General features: G+C 35.5%; 1 protein-coding gene across 1 annotated transcript in view; it reads left to right on the forward strand.

The window, feature by feature from the left end:
- Positions 1-3,140: 3,140 nt before the first annotated feature.
- The window catches only part of LOC150105921 (tetraspanin-11-like), a 106,167-nt gene continuing 89,880 nt past the window's right edge, over positions 3,141-19,427 (forward strand). Inside the window, exon 1 of the mRNA XM_090394415.1 lies at positions 3,141-3,882. The gene's annotated coding sequence lies outside the window, so the exon portion shown is untranslated. The remainder of the gene's footprint in view (positions 3,883-19,427) is intronic.

Genomic DNA, 19,427 nt, shown 5'->3' on the forward strand with positions numbered 1-19,427 from the left:
CAGCTTTGTGAAGGCTAGATCTTGCTTTAGTAATTTACTTTCTATAATAAAAAGTGATAGTTGAGTTGGATAAAAGGAAATGATCACACTGTGATATTTTGAATCATGCAAATGCACACGTGACAAGCTACATGCCAAAATATGTCAATATAAACCAGAGCAAATGAGGATGGACATTTTAAGAGGATGACTGATGGACAGATTTGAGAACATAGTATATGTAGAAGTAGAATCAAGCAAAGGCGGTAGATAATGCTACAATTGAACTGTTACTGTTTAATTCGTACATTAATGATATCGGGAATGATTTGAGGAAGAATATCAAATTGTCTGGACATGATGCGAAACTGGGGAGGGAAATAGTTAATTAATAAAGATGACGTGGAAATTCTGCGGGATAATTAAATAGACTGTCAGTATGGACAAAAATAATGATTGAAGTTTAATGCAGAAAAGTGTAAGGTTTTAGTCCTTTGAGACAGGGAGTAGGGTATTGGTTTAAGGAAGGGGGGAGGGAGGGAAGATGAGAACAGCTCAAAAGAATCGTGAGGATGTTGAAAAATAATTGACAAATTATAAGATTATTTTATATTTTTTGCGTGGAGAGTGATAAGTGAATGGAATGGAATGGGCTACCTAAAGCGGTCGTGAGTGCTTTGTCAGCGTGCTCTTAAGGAATGATAAGATAGGTATTGTGTGAATATGGATAATATGGGCCCCTCAATAACTCAGTGGAGGTTCCCGTGTATAATAATAATAATAAATAAGCTAACGCCTTTTATTCCCTTATAGGGAATAAAAGGCGAGACTTTTATACCTATCTAGCTTTTGGAGACTTAGTGGGCAGTAGCCAATCAGAGACAGCTAGCCGCCCATGTCTATCACTAATTATAGGCGGCCACTGATGAAGAGACCGGCAAACAAGTACTACCATCTCGTGGTACCTAACCCTAACAGGATATGTTACTGTCTGAAATAATGTGGGGTCTACGGTCTTTCTTGAGTTTAAGAGATGAAAAGCCCGAGTTTTAGGAGAAAAAACCCGCTACACAGGCCTTCTAATTTATTTATTTATTTATTTATTTTATTGTTCTTTCAAATATTTACATATGTACAATGATCATCTATTCAGTATATTATTTTACAAGGTTCAGCACTTTGTGCTACATATAATGAGATTTAAGTAGTAATGATGATAAGTTTTTTTTTTATATAACAGTCATAATACTAATTTCCAATTATATTGTTCAGAGTTACATAAGTTGTATAATATTACATGTTGTAGTTTACTATTTTTTTTTTCAAGTTTGAAAAGGTGTGATTATACAACAGTATTTACACATATGCAATCTGAATATTATGTGTCCTTATTTTCACAAACATACGGTGTAAACTCATGATTTACTTTTAAAATAATTTTTTTTTTTACATTGCATACATTTGTTACAGTTATTATATACATTACATACATTTGTTACAATTATTATATACATTACATTCATTTGTTTACATATGATACATTACTTACATTTGTTTACATGTGATATTTACATTACGTACATTGGTTTACATATAATACATACATTGGTTTTCTTGTGATACGTACATTACATGCATTTGGTTACATATGATACATCTTGGATGAGAACTAATTTTTTTTTCCCTTTCATCCTCGAAGCTTAAATGTAAGCTTATCTGAGGATGACACCAGTTGGTTATTATGTTTTTTTTTTTTTTTGCTGTGTTAGGATGCTACGGAATCTATGATTGAGAAATTTGCGTCCCCCCCCCCCCACACACACACAATAAATTGGAATGTACTGATGCGTCGCTGAACTGGAAGCCTGAGCGAATATATTGTGTTTCATTAAGTTTGTATGGTATTTTGGGTGCGTGTTTCTTGTTCGTAGTATGTCCTTAGAGCTCTTTTCAGGCTATTGCAGTTTGTAAGGTTTCTGTATTCAAAAGGTAATTTGTTTATCATTTCTGGGATGTAGAAGTTTCGAGTGGCCTTTCCGTAGTGATTATTATATTTATAATAATAGTAATAATAATAATAATAATAATTCAACATTCAAGTATGATATGTAACAATCTCACATGATAAACTCTACAGGATTTTAAAACAAAAAAATACTATATTCATTTAAACTATTAAAAATTCAGCAGTGAAGTTTTGATTGGATGATCACTCCATAAGACATGTGCTGTTCAATAACAAGTAACATTCATAATATAGCAAACCGAACAAGATACTGGTACGGTCTCATTTATTTACGTAGTGTACACTTCATCAAATAAGGGAGACGAATATAATGTGCTATCATCAATTCTTGTTTGCAATTACAACCTATGCAGTTAAAGCTATGAAGCCATAATGAAGTATATCTCAATTAATAAGGTCCATTTCAGTTACTTGTGTTTGTTCCTGGCCGGTTTGCTTGTTTTGAAGGGGGGGGGGGGGGCTCGAATTTCTTAGAACAAAAACACTGACGCCATTATATGAGTCCGGTTAATTGACCTTTATTTGAAAAGCCCTTATAAAAGGTTTTTATCTTGAAAGACGGAATTCAGACTCAGATAATTTCAAGCAAAAGACATCGTCAATAACGACGAACAACGTAAGCCGACTGTCATCAATAAAAAGTGGATCGGGTTCACCATCGACTGGAGAAGGTCTTTGTATAGAAAAGAAAAAAAAAAGGTGAAAGAATATCCTGTAGTATCCCATTATTATTTGCAAAGTTAATTAATCATTATTTATTTGCATTGGTGAATAAAAATGATAACATTGGGCAAATCAAGGATTCTGCTAATTTTGATTTTAACTGCTTTAAAAATGAAAATATTCATTTCAGAAATTAATGCTAGTAAACAAAATAAAGTTTTGGATTATTAAGAAAATATTTACTATAGCAATAGTAAACAATAACATTCTGCTATTGTTTACTATTGCTATGATGTGGTATATATACTGCGAAAGCACCTATGAGATAATGAGCTTAGAATTATTTTATTTATTTATATATTTTTTTTTTTTTCAAGAAACTATTTGGATGGATGCACTGCAGTAAATAAGTGAACTAGAAACGTTAAGCACTCGGGATATTCTCTAAAGTATCGCTGATGTTTGGGATTAACATTTTAAAGATCCTACATATTTTACAAGTATCCTCGCTTTTTTTTTTTTTGTTGTTGTTGTTTGTGTTATGTTTTTAAGCTGTCAATATTGTTAAGATAACTGCTATAAGACGGAGGGAGTGCGACATAGTTAAAAGCTATTGGGGTGTAAAAACTTCATCCTGTTTCTTAGGTCGAATGGCTTTATCATCACACCAGACACAACTATTACTAACTACATTGAACCTTGCAATATTTTTTCTCTCTTAGCCATAAATGATTGGCGTTTTCCAAAATGTCGACCCCAAAACACAGTTGTCCCCCAGCCAGAACGAACACCTGGGCGATAAGTTCCGCCAAGCCGATTGTCCGAAGATGAGAAAGAGAGAGAAATATGTTTGGTTTATCAACTAGAAGATTAGTTTGTCTCTTTTTTTTTTTGAAAATTGTCCCAAGTTCTCAACTGCACCTTGAATTTGTCCATTATTCTAAAGTAGTCTTTATGTATCTACAAGTATTTCGAAATTGTAGCAGTTTAGATGGAAACCTTTACCCGGAGGTCTCCGAATCAAACACTTCCCTGTAGCGGCGTTCCTATTGCTATAGCAACCGTTGACAACAGAAGTGCGCACGCACGCACGCAGAGTAGGAGGGACAACAAAGTGACAAACAGCATTCATTTGGATACCTGCCTTGAGGATCGGTTCCAATCTTTAACTCCGCAAACCATTCACATCGTCAACGAATCATCAGATATTTCAGGTAGGTGATGTTGGTTTTTTTTTCACCTTCTGATAATTCTGTATCGATGTTCTGATATGGCAAAAGCACAGTGCATGTAGACTGCACGAAGTCATCAGAGTTCAGTGCTTGGGTGCGTCCAAGAGGATAATTGTGAATATAGTATTTAGAAGAAAGTTTTATTGACAGAATTGGCTTAGTCCAACAATATCTGCATGATAGAATACTTCGAAATGTAATTCACACTTTTTTTTTTTTTTTAAGTTTGCTTGGTTTATATATATATATATATATATATATTTAACAAGACGCTATACAGTATATATACAATTACGGATTACGGAACTGCGTGAATGAACTTCGTAACGTATTGATCCTATTAAAATAGATCAATTCTTAAGTTCGTGTTTTTCTGACCGCAAATAATAATAAGAAAAACAGACTATAGAACGAGATGGTAAAATTAATTTAAAATATTGTTCCTCCACTAGATGGTGTTGCATTTAATTCTTTACACTCCCACGAACTGAACCCAACCTACAGGTGGCAGCAAATATCGTATCCTAGCAACTAACTTATATATTATATATGCTTTTTTTTGTCATTGTTGTAAGCGATTATGTATGATGTATAGGGTGTTGTGCGGTATTCTATGGACGTGCACTAGCGAGAAAATTACTATTGGTTCTAATAACGTTCGCATTTACTATGTCCATGGGACACAGAAAGAATATCAGGCAGCTATTATCTAATTAAGCAACCTACGATAGCCATGTTTGCTTAACTAGAAGCATTGTGTAACCTAAGCTATTGCTCTTTTTAACTTTCCCCAGCATTTTCAAGGACTGATGTAGTTTGAAATAACAAAGCCCACATTTCCTGTTTTGTTTTCTTCTGTTGTTCTTTTGTGCATGTTTTTTTTTAATATTAATTATCTTAGTTATTTGTCAAGTAGTTGAATTTAAGGTAGATAAGTTTAGAATTAAGAAGGGTATATGCACTTAAAATTTGTAACTTATGAAAATGGGGTAGCTTTGAATTCAGATTGGTAATACATTTAATAACTGTGTTTAGCTAATTATTTCATCCGGAACCTTTCGGAAACCTCTTTTTCCGTAAAATCAGCAGTGCAAACAGCTCAGATTCCAGAACCAAGACTATAAACATGCAATGAGGGATATAGGTCATCTCAATGTCCCTCTTATCTCTGAAATGCATATCAGCTTTCCTACCAAAGAATACATAATGTTTTTTTTCACTTCCTAGTTGGCTGAGTGGTCAGTGTCTTTACTTGTGAGTTCGAATCCCGCTCTAGTTTTATATCAGGTGTCTTGGGTGGTAGTTTCCGGATTCTCAAGTGATCACTAACCGATTATTGGCCATCAATATGGATTCCACAGCTCTCGTTCGACAGTAGACTTACTTGGATTCTTTCGTAGTGCAGGATTAATATCTACTGGTTAATATTCACCTACACAACATTTACCGAATCTCCTTTTCATTATCATTAATATCATCTACCTCTGTTCATTGGGACGACATGCATCAAACTACAGAAAGAACTACAGCTTCCGACGAAGCGGTAAAAGCGTACTTTCTATTTTATCACTTGCTCTTATATATTACTGTTGTGTTATAGGCTTTGTGCTCTCTCTTGTGCGGGATTAATATAAAAGGAAAAAACATCTAGCCTTTTGCTCAGTGATAATGGTAATATTGTAAAATGGATTTAATGCGTTTTGTAGGTGGGGCACACATTAGAAAAAAAACGCCCTATTTACCTTACGTTCAGTATAATAACAGGCAATCTAGAAACCTTTTCTCATTAATAACTGGAAGGTCGGTCCGCACATCGATGGTTCTCAGAATCTTCCAGGGACTGCATTATACTTAAAATACACTCATGAACAAAAACATTATGACCAAATAAGCATTCCTTTTCCTTGATATAGCTAAGGCTTTCGACTGTATTCATCATGACCTACTACTGCTACTGATAATGTCTAGATACGGCATTAGAGGAGTTGCTAAAGACTGGTTCAAATCCTATCTGAATAATAGAAAGCAATACACCAGCTATGGCACATTCAACAGCGCTACAAAAATAATGAAATACGGAGTCCCTCAAGGTTCGGTGGTAGGACCCATCCTGTCTTTAATATATGTTCATGATCTGTGTAAATACAACCTTTTTATCAAAATTATATCGTTCGCTGTCGATACGGCATTACTATACACCGAAACGACCTTTGAGGATCTAGAAAATTTGATTAACTATGATATGTTGAAACAGAATAAGTGGTTTAGCAATAATGGTCTTAAAATTAATACCGATAAAACAAAATATATATGCACTTCACGTTAAAAGATAAGCTAGATCACAACATAACCATAAAATGGCATGAAACGAAATGCAGCGATATACAAAATTGTAACTGTAGTTTACTCAAAAAAAAAAAAAAAAAATCAAGTATTTGGGTTTCCACATCGAGCAATCTGAAATGGAACTCCCACATCACATTCTTAACAAATACGTCAGCATTCTTTAAGATGCTTATACTGTTCTTGGGTAAATTCCTCACTACAATATGGTATCACCTGTTGGAGTGGAGATTACTGCAACAATCTGCTTCCATTGATGATACGAATACAAAATAGAATTATTAGAGCTATAGCCATTACTGACTTCGCACATTCAACCAATGATCTGTTTGCCATTACAGAAACTCTGTCTGTATAATATGTATGAAAGAGCTCTGCAAGTTTTTTGGTATGTAACGTAGACTAAGGTTTACTCTGTGGCCGAAACTTGCTGGTAGTACCCAAGGCAAACAAAGAAATATTTCATAAATCCTTTGAACACCGAGCAACAAGCAGCTACAATAAACTCCCAAATGAAATCAAATCAATAACCTCAGAATATGCTTTCAGAAATAGATTGAGGGACTACCTCGTGGGATTAAAATAATGTTGGCCTTTATTTTAAACGCATAAGATATCACTATAACTTTCATATCATGTTCAATTATGATTCTAATATATTAAAAGGATATACCATGTTCTGTGAGCCCTTATAGATACAGCCACTGGATTTCGTAGTGACTTCATCGAGCTAATTTAATTTTCCAGTAACAGTATGTTTTACGGCAGTTGGTTACACACACACATAAAAAAATTGTAAAAACTCGCTAACTTATTTTAAACATTTTCATAAACTACGAAAACTATCTCATAATGTATTTTACTGCATTTGTATATATAAGGAAATTATTTTTATTTGTCTATAACAAAATAATCGGCAAAAATAAATGTAAAAACCAGCAGATAATGTCTCATTTGGTCTTAGCATTGACCCCACTAAACGGAAAAGTTGTTCGCGCAGTTAGCCGAGTGGTTACGCGCTCTGCAACCATATGCCAGGGAAAGGAGTGTCTTACGTTCGATTCTCGTCGCTGACGTGAGGAGCTAAGGATCTTTTTCAGACATAGCCAAGTTAGCCTGTCTTGGGTTGTGGACTGCAGGATTTTTCCTCCCCAGTTTATCTGGGGTTTTTCCTCCCGCAAAGCAGGCAAACTGGTCTTACGAACACAACGCCTTATAGACAATTACAAATGGTTGAGCGTGGGGGGTAACGACCCACCTCGTAGTGAGTTATGAAACCCAGAAATGGGAGTCCAAGACCATAGGGCTGTAGTGCCAAAGAAGAAGAAGAAGAAGACCACGGAAGGTGTCTTGTGGTATTCTGAACCCCTAGACAGAACAACATCTCGGAGATCAGCGACCGAGCCAGGCAGCGTCGGCCAGAGGATGCTGCGTTTCACATGATCCCATAAATGTTCGATGGGATTCATATCATGGGAATAAGGCGGCAATGGAAGGACACGGGATGCTTGGATATACTCTTGCACAATGCGAGCATTTGTGATACGGAGCGCTGTCTTGCTGGAAAAAAGTTCAGATCCATTGTCATAATGTAGGACAATACTGGTTCGAAACATTCCACAAGAAGAATAAATGTGTGTTTATTGAGGAAGGAGAGGACCCAGTGATGTTCATGAGAACAATCCCCATACCAGGATACCGCTGTAACGGCTTGTTTCCGATCCACTGGTGCAGTCTGGTTGGCAGGAAACAGGATGGGGGGTCATAATGTTTCGGCCCATGAGTTACTTAAACTCGTGGGCCGAAACATTATGCCACGAGGCAAATGTTCGAAAACATATGCTTCGTGTAACGAATTTTGCCATATGACAATGTGCATTTAGTAATACGAGTGACCTTACCTACAACACTAGTCTTCTTCGGCTTGCAGAAAAAGTATGCCGAAAACGAATAAGTCTACTGTTGTAGATACGAATCAGTATTAAAATAAATATAAAAAAATATTTATATAAACATAAAAAAAAAACAGCCATTCGTCGGTCTACACGTTGAAAATGCGGGGAATTCCTCCACCACCACCACAAGCATGCACAAACACACATTCATCGTGCGTTTGGTCGCTATGTTTTACATCTAGCTTTGTATTACTGAATTTTACTCTGTGCTTCTGATTAAGAAGCACAGAGTAAAATTCTAAACGTCTGTAAAAACTAAAGGTTATCTGTACAAAATGTTTAAACTTTCAGCTGATCATGCTGCTGAAACATCATTATCATCCTCTCTTCGACTTTTTTAGTGTCAGCTTCCTGAACCTTCGTATGCTTTTCTTACTAAGGTGCAATCAAACCTACATTTCCATTGGTTGGTAATGCTTCCTACAATTATTGGAGGCTTGAAGTGGCTTGAAAGAATTTGTTATCTAGAGCAAGTTTTCCGGATTATGCATAAATAAATAAAAATTATAAGAAAAGATATAAAATTTATACAAAAAAGTGGAAAAAAAGCCCTTAACTCACCCACGGTAGCAATGTATTATAGGTTTGCTAATAACCTTTCGTGGGAACCACATAAAAATGATTTTAGCTGATACTGACTTTTATTCATATCAAGAGTGAATAGGCGACTGATATTACATTCTGCGATAACCTCTTGCTAAGTCGTAAGAGAGTAAACACATGCAGTGCCATGTGTCACTGAGAGTAAAACAGATGTACAATCGGACTCTAGGAACATGTTTTTTTTCCTACAATAGCAGTATAGGCCAAATGAGAGAAATATGCATCTTATTGTGTTTCATTCTGAAACAGGTGTCTCGATACTTATTTTGACACAGCGCACGGTACTAAACGGGATGGGATATTGAGTTTTGATAGGTAAAAAGAAGTAACGGCTTCTAGAAGTAAAATACAATAATTAAATGGTAAATAAAACACTGCTAAATACAATAATACAATGCAAAAAAAAAATGTAAATCCTAAAAATATAACTGAATTATGATTATTTGAGCATTTCATCATTTCTGAAATAATCGCACTTGAGACTGGCTACGATAAGAATCTGTACATTTCATCCGCCATGCATGCTTACTTCTCACACTATCAGTTTCCATAGCAGCATGAAAATATATTATCAGAACTAAAGATAATAAGACATTATTTGAGGTTAATGATCAGTTAAGTTGTCCATGTCTGGAATCATATTAAAAATGAATATATATATATATATATATATATATATACTTAAATATAAAGAGCCAATATGAAGCCTTTGGTTGCACCTTTTTGACAACTCGTATAGCAGAGTATATAAGTTCTTTTCGCTATACCCTTTGGTATTTATTTGGTCTAGCTACTCACTGATGAAGCCTCAAAAAAGGCTGAAACCGGTCTGGGTAGTGACCTCCAACCATAATGTAATAACAGCATACATTTCCTAGGAAATGTGTTTTTACATTATGGAAAATACCAAGAATAGCGATCAGAACTTTACCATCTTTGCTGCGAGTTGCCCAAGATTGTACTACGTACTGGGACTACTTGCATTGGCTCACGCTAGTATTCGCCGATACTTTTATAGTTTACTATATTTACTCTCAAACATATGATCACTGTGTAGAGCCTGTGTAGCTCAGTGGATGTGGCGTTTGCACACCATCGCGCTTGGCCGCACGAAGGAAGACTTGGTTTCGAGTCTAGTCGGCGACTAGAGGAAATTTTTCTAAGCCTTTTTTCGACCGTTTCCCGAGTTAGTCGATCTCTGGCACGGGCAAGCAGGTTTTTCCTCCCGGAAACTCGGGTTTTTCGTCCTGTAAACTCAAGAAAATCGACCGTAGAACCCACATTATTTCAGACATTAAATATATTGTGTTAGGGTTAGGGACCACGAGATGGCGGCACATTTGAGCCGTCTCTCTTCACTGCGTACCGCTTAATTAGTGATAGCCTTGGGCCATCTGTCTCTGATTGGGTACCAGTGGAGATTGAACTGCCCACTCAGTCTCCAAAAGTTAGATAGGGCTAAATGGCCTCGCCTACTCCCCGTATACGGGAATAAAAAGGCGTTAGCTGATTTTTTTTTTTTTTTTTAACTCTCTGATTCCAATCTTTGAGTTTCTTATTCGGTTTTAAAACAATGTGGGATTTAATATCCCCTTAATTAATTTAAATGTGTGTGTGTGTGTGTGTGAGTGTGTGTGTGTGTGTGTGTGTGTGTGTGTGTGTGTGTGTGTGTGTGTGTGTGTGTGTGTGTGTGTGTGTGTGTGTGTGTGTGTGTGTGTGTGTGTGTGTGTGTGTGTGCGCGCGCACAAAATTACAGCTTAAGCCACATGAGGGCTTGCCTACAAAGGCATGGTCATCGAGTGAGACATTAGATAAGTGCAGATAAATAGAGAAAAATCACGTCGTGATGTTATTTATATAAACATTGCTTGTTGTTATATTTTCTTTTTAAATAACATTAAACTCCTTTTTAGAGATCTTTTGATTTGATAACTTTTTTTATATTTGATGACAGTTATCAAATTAAACAGTGAATAGCTTAGTAAAATCACATTTATTATTATTATTATTATTATTATTATTATTATTATTATTATTATTATTATTATTATTATGAAATTCTCCGGAGTTAAAGGTTCATTGAATGAGAAGACCCTTGCTTACAGTACTAATTAGTACAAGAGGCTTCTACAGAGTTCACGGACTCATCGTGAAACGTCTTCTCTACGTACGTCTGTCACATTCTGAATCTTAAATTCATCCATATCCTTAGCAGTTAATGAATGTCCCTCATTCGTCACTTTCTCATAAAAACACCCGCTTTTGTTCATCACTTTCTCGCCAATTCTAAGGAAATCATTTTTGTTTAACAGCTTCTACAAAGTTTGTTCATTCCTTCCAAATCCTCCACAAGATCTGAGCACAGTAATCCAGATGTAGTCTGTCAGGGCCTTAGACAACAAAACCACTATCGTTTTATCTTTGCCCATCAATGGCTTTCTTCGTATTGCAGCAATATCTTCACCTCCTTTGCAATATATCCTGTGAATTTCAAATTTCTATTCTGTTATCCCAAGATCCCGTTCTCCGCAGCTATACTTCTACAAATAAAGTATACAGCTTGACATCTGTTCATTCCGAAGTTCAAATTCATATGTACTTAATGACATTAAACTGGTATCCCCATTTATTTGTTCATCTTTCAGCTTATTCAGAATATCCTGAACAGTTACTGTATTAGCGATACATAACTCGCACCGGCACTTAATAACGTCCCAAACAAACAAAAAAAAAGCTACCAGATTACTAAAACAAGAGCATCCTTAACAAAGACGTGCTTAACCAAAATATAATCTACCCTCAAGACTGTATACGAGCTCTTGTTTCTTCAAAATCTGATCAGAATACTTTGACGTCCCATTCTATCACCACCCTTATGCAATGGCATTAGCTTACCCCTTTTCCACTGTTTCTCTCATTTCTCTCAGAAAAATAAAAAGTTTATTTTTCTTAGAGAAAAATAAACTTTACACCAATAAAAAGTTTATAAATGTTTATAGAGACGAAGGTATTATGTATCATTTCAGAGTCCGTATTGTGATCATTGAGCATTTTCACTTTCTTCTCGCAATATTTCAAGTGTTTCATGAATCACCGAACTGCTTTTTCTTTTTTGAAAAATTATTGATTTCTAAGGTAGTTGCTTAATTCTTATCCTAGAGGTAACAATTGGACCTATAGCAAAATTGATTTGTTCAGAGTACTGATTATATTTAAACGAAATCAAATCAGCCAATACCTATGCTGTCAAGTAGACAGCAGACGAAGTAACAAAAATTTGTAAAATTTCCGTGTTTTCAAATTGGTATGTTATCAAGTTCCATAAAAAACATTAAAAGCTAATTTTTTTTTTTTCAGAAACAAAGGGCAAATATCACTTGAAAGATAAATATTCGTCATAAATATTATTTATTTAAATAACTGCTTAAAACATATTTTACCCATTTCTATAAAAAAGTATAGTAAATAATTATTGATTTTTTTTCTCATAATAATCTTTCTGGATACTGTAATCTCTTATTAATACAGAAACCAAAAAGTTACTAAACTGGTAATAAATATGTCATATGCTAGATTTACAGTATGATAATAATTCTAATTTTAATTCTAAATGGATTATGTCATTTCAAAATTAAAATATTTTAAGCTTCAATATTTTAAATCTGGAATTATTCACAAATAATTCATATTTTGTTATTTAATAAAACAGAATGTTTATTTGAAATATCCAAGTAGATTGTTTGGGAGAAAAATGGGATAATATCAATAGAGCAAAGAAGGCTTTAATTTACAAATAATAATAATATATAATCAGGTCCAGAATGCAGAGTTTCAACGACAAGCCAGAAGAGACAAGGGAAAATAGTTTAACCAGGAATGCCAACAAATAGAAGACCAAAACAAGAAAGAAAAAACAAGAGATCTTTTCAAAAAGATTAGAGAAGTAACAGGGAAGTTTAGTGCCAAAGTAACAATATTGAAAAGTAAACACAAAGGATATCTTATAGAAGTTGCAGATAAAGTTGCATCAAAGAAAGATGGAAAGAGTATACAGAAGCCCTTTACAGAAAGGACTACAAAATTACTGAGAAATTTGAAGAGCAAGATTATACACAGGAGCCAGTACCACTGGAGAGTAAAGTGAGATGAGAACTGCAACAACTATCCAGTAAGAAAGCATGGGTATTCCAGGAGGAGATGGAATACCCATTGATCTACTCAAAGTCCTGGGAGAAGAGGCAGTTAAAATTTTAACAGCTCTGTGTCAGCGAACTACATGGCCTTGGGAATGGAAAAAATCAGTTTATATACCTTTATTGAAGAAAGGCAATGCAAGAGAGTGCGAAAATTACAGAACTATAGTACTGATTTCTCATGCAAGTAAAGTCTTACTTAAGATCATTCAGAAAAAACTGGAACCATTCATGAAGCGAGAAATGCCAGATGAACAGGCAGGATTTCGAAAAGGCAGAGGAACAAGAGATCAAATCGCCAATGTGAGATGGATAATAGAAAGAGTACAAGAATATCAAAAGAATGTCTACATTTGTTTCCTTGACTATAGCAAGCTCTTGACTCTGTAGATCATGTGAAACTGTGGAATGTGTTAAGAACAATGGCAGCATCAGAGCATTTCATTATCCTTCTGAGGAATCTTTATTATGAACAAGAAGCTACTGTCCGAACAGATCTTGGAGAAACTGAGTATTTCACAATAGGTAAAGGAGTGCGACAAGGTTGTATTTTATCTCCGTACCTGTTTAACTTGTATAGCGATTACATTTTAAGAATGGTAGGGCTGGAGGAGTCTTCAGTTGGAATTAAAAGTGGGGGAAAAAATATTAATAATTTGAGGTATGCAGATGATATCACCTTGCTAGCAGAATGCAAAGAAGATTTGGAGGAACGTATGAAAGTTAAAGAAGAAATATGGTCTTAAACTTAACCTCAAAAAGACAAAAGTTATGGCAACATGTGAACTTAATGATTTTGAAGTAGATGGCGAGAAAATGAAAGCAGTTAACAATTTTGTGCTCCTAGGATCCCGAATTGATAAAAATGGTTATTGTACTGAAGAAGTTAGAAGTTATTACTCAGAAAGAAAGAAAGCAATGACAAATTTAAGCAAGATTTTTACGATAAAGATATTAGTCTCGCAACAAAAATCAGAATCATGAAAGCAATGGTATTCCCTGCGGTACTGTATGGATGTGAAAGTTGGACCCTGAGAAAGAGTGAAGGAAGATAGATGCATTTGAATTATGGGTTTGGAGACGCTTACTAAGAATACCATGGACTGCAAAGCAAACCAATAAATCAGTGATAGAATAAAGCCAGATTGCTCGCTCGAAGCTAATCATCAAGCAAGAATTGTCATACTTCGGACATATTATGGGAGCAAATGACAGTCAGGAGAAGATGATGATACTTGCTAAAGTTGATAGAAGCAGAAGAAGTACAAGCAGGAGAAGAGGAAGACCAAAATTTAGATGGGTGGATGGAGTTAAAGAAGCAACTGGAATGCGCTTGAAAATTCTGAAAGATATGGCCAGGGACAGATCTGAATGGAGAATGTATGTTCATAGAATCACCAGGAGTCGAAAACGACTCGATGGAACATAACAACAACAATAATCAGGTTAGCATCAAATAAATGACACATAAATGTTTCGATTTTTATCAAAGAGTTTATAAAATTAAACCTTCGGAATAGGAGTTGACTTCGCTTGCAGTACTTAAAAGACACGGACTCTGTCCGGGAACCGGTATATTCGCCTTTTATTAATGCATTGATTAGGTTTCACCGGCCTGACATGCTGATGAATGTCTGAACTGTGATGTAGAAAATATGAATGGAACACTGACAAATGGTAGCAAAATCAATGATAAAAAAAAGTACATACCTTAGAATTAAATAAGTCAATAAACCCTAAAGCTAAAGAAACATGATAAACAATACACTCCGTTTAATTTTCATGAATATTGCAATGTTATTCTCATAATTGTTAGTACTACTACTACTTTAGTCACTGTTTAATATGCAGTTATATTCGGCATATCTAATATTAAAAATGAAAGGTCAACAAGCAAATACTGTAACATTTACCATAACTTTATGATGGATTAAATTAAAAACGCAAGTATAAATTTAAGTGAAAACGCGAACCAAAACTAGAACCATTTCTCATCGAAATTCATGTAGTAAATCATCATTTATGGTAGAAGTTATCAACTGCATAAACGGAGTAGGGTGAATGTATGCTTTCTACGACACTGGCATACAGCAGGCACCAATCTTCAAGCAGGTGGGCACATTAATATTTCTTATGTTTCACATTAAATATTTGTTGCGACTGCATATTATTACGCAGTATATCTGTTTTTATATGGGGTTTTTCATTGGAATGAATTTTTTAATAAGCTTATGATATTCCTGTAACTAAAATAGTACTACGTGTTATGCGTAGATGTATGATCAATTGTGTAGATAGATTGGGTCTCCCGTGATGAGTCTTCGGACTCCATGAAGGTGCCCGTACAATAATAATAATAATAATAATAATAATAATAATAATAATAATAATAATAATAATAATAATAATAATAATAATAATAATATCAAAATTCTGTCATTTCTAACTTTGAGTTATCTTCAACTGCCAAAACATATTCAGAAATTACTGCTTCGAAGAAATGCGCTGTGTTGATGTAACTTCACAGCATGTGAATGTTCTCCTTAAAATGTATTTAGCGAACACACTTGAAAATGTGTCCAAGGACTCATTCTAACTTCAGTTTTACTAACTATAAAAGTGTAAAAGTTAATAACAGGCTACTTCGTCATTTGTTGTTTTTCTATTCACAATTAAAATAGCCAGTGCTACTCAAAGTAGCACTGGCTTTTGTCCTTGTAATTTTGATATGATCACGTACATTATATGCAATTAGAATGTGAAAAATATAGTACATACTATTTAAACATTAGAAACTGCTTATGGCGTATTCATTCATTCTATATTTGAAGTTTTTTTTTTTTTTGTGTGTGTGTGTGTGAAATGCTATTTAATGTAAATGGGAAAAATGAAAATGTAAAATAACTTTCGCAATTTCAGACCGCTCCATTCTTTTTTTTTTAATTTGCTTTAAAAGCTACTTTTCCAACATATATTCGAAGATTATCTTTGTTTCACACACACACACACACACACACACACACACACACACACACACACACACACACACACACACACACACACACACACACACACACACACACACACACACACACACACACACACACACACACACACACACATCAAGCAAGTCCTATAAATGTAAGCAGCCATTTTCTGAAGGATTTTCTCAAACATATGATCACCGTGTCTGTTTTTTCCCCCCTTCTGAATAGTGCATGCTTTTCATATGCTAAATGGAGCAATTTAATATAATAATGTTAAAATGATAAATTTCTTGGAATATCGTGTAAACTCAAGAAAATCGACCGTAGAATCCACACTGTTTCAGACAAGAACCTATCCTGTTAGGATTAAGTAAGAGATGGCAGCACTTATTTGCTAGTCTCTTCATCGGTTGCTGCTTACAATTAGTGACAGTCTTGGGCCAGAGATCTCTAAGTAGACTGAACTGTCTACTTAGTCTCTAAAAGCTACACAGGGTTAAAAGGTTTACTCTCTCTATGAGGGAATAAACGCAGTTAGTTGATAGCTGAAAAATTTATAAATTATTATTCAAGAAAGGATAAAATTGTTCATATGTTAAAGTCAATTAATGCTTGTGCATTGAAACTTCGAAAAAATTTCGAAAAGTGATGGAGAAAATACAGATTTCATCATAACCCATTGCATGATTTGTTACTCAGACATTGAACAATTTAAAACATATACTCTCTAAGGAGCTGGTATTTTTGCCTTTTATTAGTTCTTTGATTTAACATTCCACTGACTTAATAGCACTACTTAGAACTTTTTTTGTTAGTTCCTCTTTTGGTTATAAAATAACTTTATCCTTTCTTGAATAGGTTTAACGTCAAATTTAGTCTTTTAAAGGGCACTTTCTTTACAAATAAGGTTTCAGCTGCCAATCGATACTCGCATGTACAGATAGCATAACTTTCAAACACGAACTTGTTCAGGTTCTTGCTTGAAAGTTTTAGGTTTCTATATGGCCTCTGAAGAGAATGACATAAGTTTGAGGCCATTGGAATCCTGAATGAAAGAATTTTTTTTGGGGGAGGAGAGGGGAGGAATTTGTAATATGTACTTCTGTACTATCCATGCTGGTGTAGACCTGCAGTGATTGAGTAACTAACTACCCTAACAGAATGCGAAATCCCACACTCAGCTTGTCTATAATTAGAGGCAGGCAGAAGTGGTCTGAATGGATCGCGTACGTACTCTCTAACTAATAAGTCGTGGGTTTTGCAGGCATGGATGTTTGTGAAAGGATTTAAATGTTACACAATTTTTGTTGCTCAATGTGAGACTGCTCTCCTACTTATTGGAGGCCTGAGGTAGATAAAACTTTTCTATGTTTGGTCTTTAGAATAGCGTGTTCCTGGATCTAGCTCTTCAAACCTCCGTAGCTCAGTCGGTATAGACTTTGGTCGGAAACACCTGGGTTTAATTTCCCGTCTATGACGTGAGGAACCTTTATCTGGTCTCTTTCGACTAAAGGTGAGTTAACCGGTCTCATACGCGGGTAGAGGCTTTTCCCACCCGGAAACTCTAGTTTTTCGTCCCTCAGAAAAGGCAAACCAGCCCGTGACCACACACAGATCTACAGTGATAAAAAGTATATATACTTAGTCCTTCATGAGGAGGGCTCAACCAGCCCTCCAAAGGTACGGGGGAGAAAGGGGTAAACGCTATACGAATATTATTATCTAACTCTTAGCTAACTCAAGGCACTAAGTAATGTACGATAGCTTCGCAATCATTCGTGATTTGAAATCACATAAAACAACAACAACAATAATGTCCGCGCGGTTAGCCTAGTGGCTATGCGCTTCGCAACGATATGCCTGGGGAAGGAGTGTCCTAGGTTCGATTCCCGTCGACGACGGGAGAAGCTTAAGGATCATCCTCAGCCATAGTCAAGTTAGCCGGTCTTGGGCGTGGACAGCAAGATTTTCCCCCAGTTTATCTGGGGTTTTTCCTCCTGCAAGCAGGCAAACCGGCCCCGTGAACACACATGGATACAGTCAGGAATACTTAAGACAATCCCTCCAGCCATAGGTCTGAATTGTCAGCTATGTCGGTCCCGAGCCCGGATAAAATTTGGGGGGGGGGGGGGATTGAGGTGGTGCCGTACCTCTCCGTAAAAGGGCCTCACGGCCGTCGAATCACCATAAATAAAGTAATAATAATAATAATAATAATAATAATAATAAGCAACGAGCGCAGCCTATTATGCTTGTTACTTGCATGCATTCTCAGACCGATTTGTCTGAGAAAAAATCCCAGCACTGCCGTACGAGACCGACTAACTCACCTTCAGTTTTCCGCAGTGTAAGAAAATAAGGAGAAGTAAGCCGAAATCGCGTAGTATAAGTTTCTGAGAAGCCTAATGAAAGCATTCACTGGTTAACGAAATATTATTGCACTTAAGGGAGATCGATAATCGCAGTTACTGCCTGTAGTAGATTCAGAGAGGATTAATCAGGATATTATCCAAATTACCCAAATGTACACAAAATGTTTTAATATTTATTTATTGCAAATAATAGAAGATAATTTTACACCTTGACTTGCTCTATATGCATTTCTGCTAGCGACAAAACTATCGTAATGCATAAGTCAGTAAAATGGAATCTGACAGAAGTCATAGACAGCCGGAGATCCGTCACTGGTCTCTACGTATAACTGCAGCATACTAAAACTGAAATAGGAAAGGGGCTTTTAGTTTAAATCCCGAATACAAAAATGGGGTAACTCGATTAGACCTTTTCAGACCTTTTGTTAGCGAATGAAGATAGCAGATTTTCCATCTCCATTGGGACCATCAGGGTGTGAACATTGCATTTGGCAGGCATAAATCTAAATACCTTATCGCTGAAAATAAGATGCGGTCACGTCAACAAACCTCTTTAATACTAAATAAGTAATAACAGCATTATGATTAAGACAAAGAACTGCAATTTTAACAATGAAAATAGTGTGATTCGTTACATCCTGAAGTGCTCTTGTGTAGCGATTTACTTGTCATCGCTTTATGAAGAACTTAACTTCGAAAACTGAAGCCGTGGGAAATGCTTTAATAGACGATCAATAGCAGAATTTAGAAATTACCTGAAAGTTTTCTCGGGTCTCCATTGAGAGGTTTGAGGCCTTCTAATAATGCCAGTGTTCACACTACTAAAAAGAATCTTCAATGCACCACCAGTGACTATATCTTATGGACAGTGATGAATAACCTGCTCGCGTTACATGCGAAGCAAATTAACTTGCTACAAGTTACTCTGGAATATATTTTATACGGCGCCCGCACGACACGCTCCTTTTCGAAGTGTTTATTTTTTTTATTTATTATTTTTTTTTAATTTTTATTTTCGATAGAAATTCAATGATTGAATTTCTATCGATGACTTACAGATTTACAGTTAAAACA

The sequence above is a fragment of the Typopeltis vanoorti genome, chromosome 6 (genome assembly GCF_054136105.1).
Source record: "Typopeltis vanoorti isolate ZY-2024b chromosome 6, IOZ_Tvanoo_1.0, whole genome shotgun sequence".
Taxonomy (NCBI): Eukaryota; Metazoa; Arthropoda; class Arachnida; order Uropygi; family Thelyphonidae; genus Typopeltis; species Typopeltis vanoorti.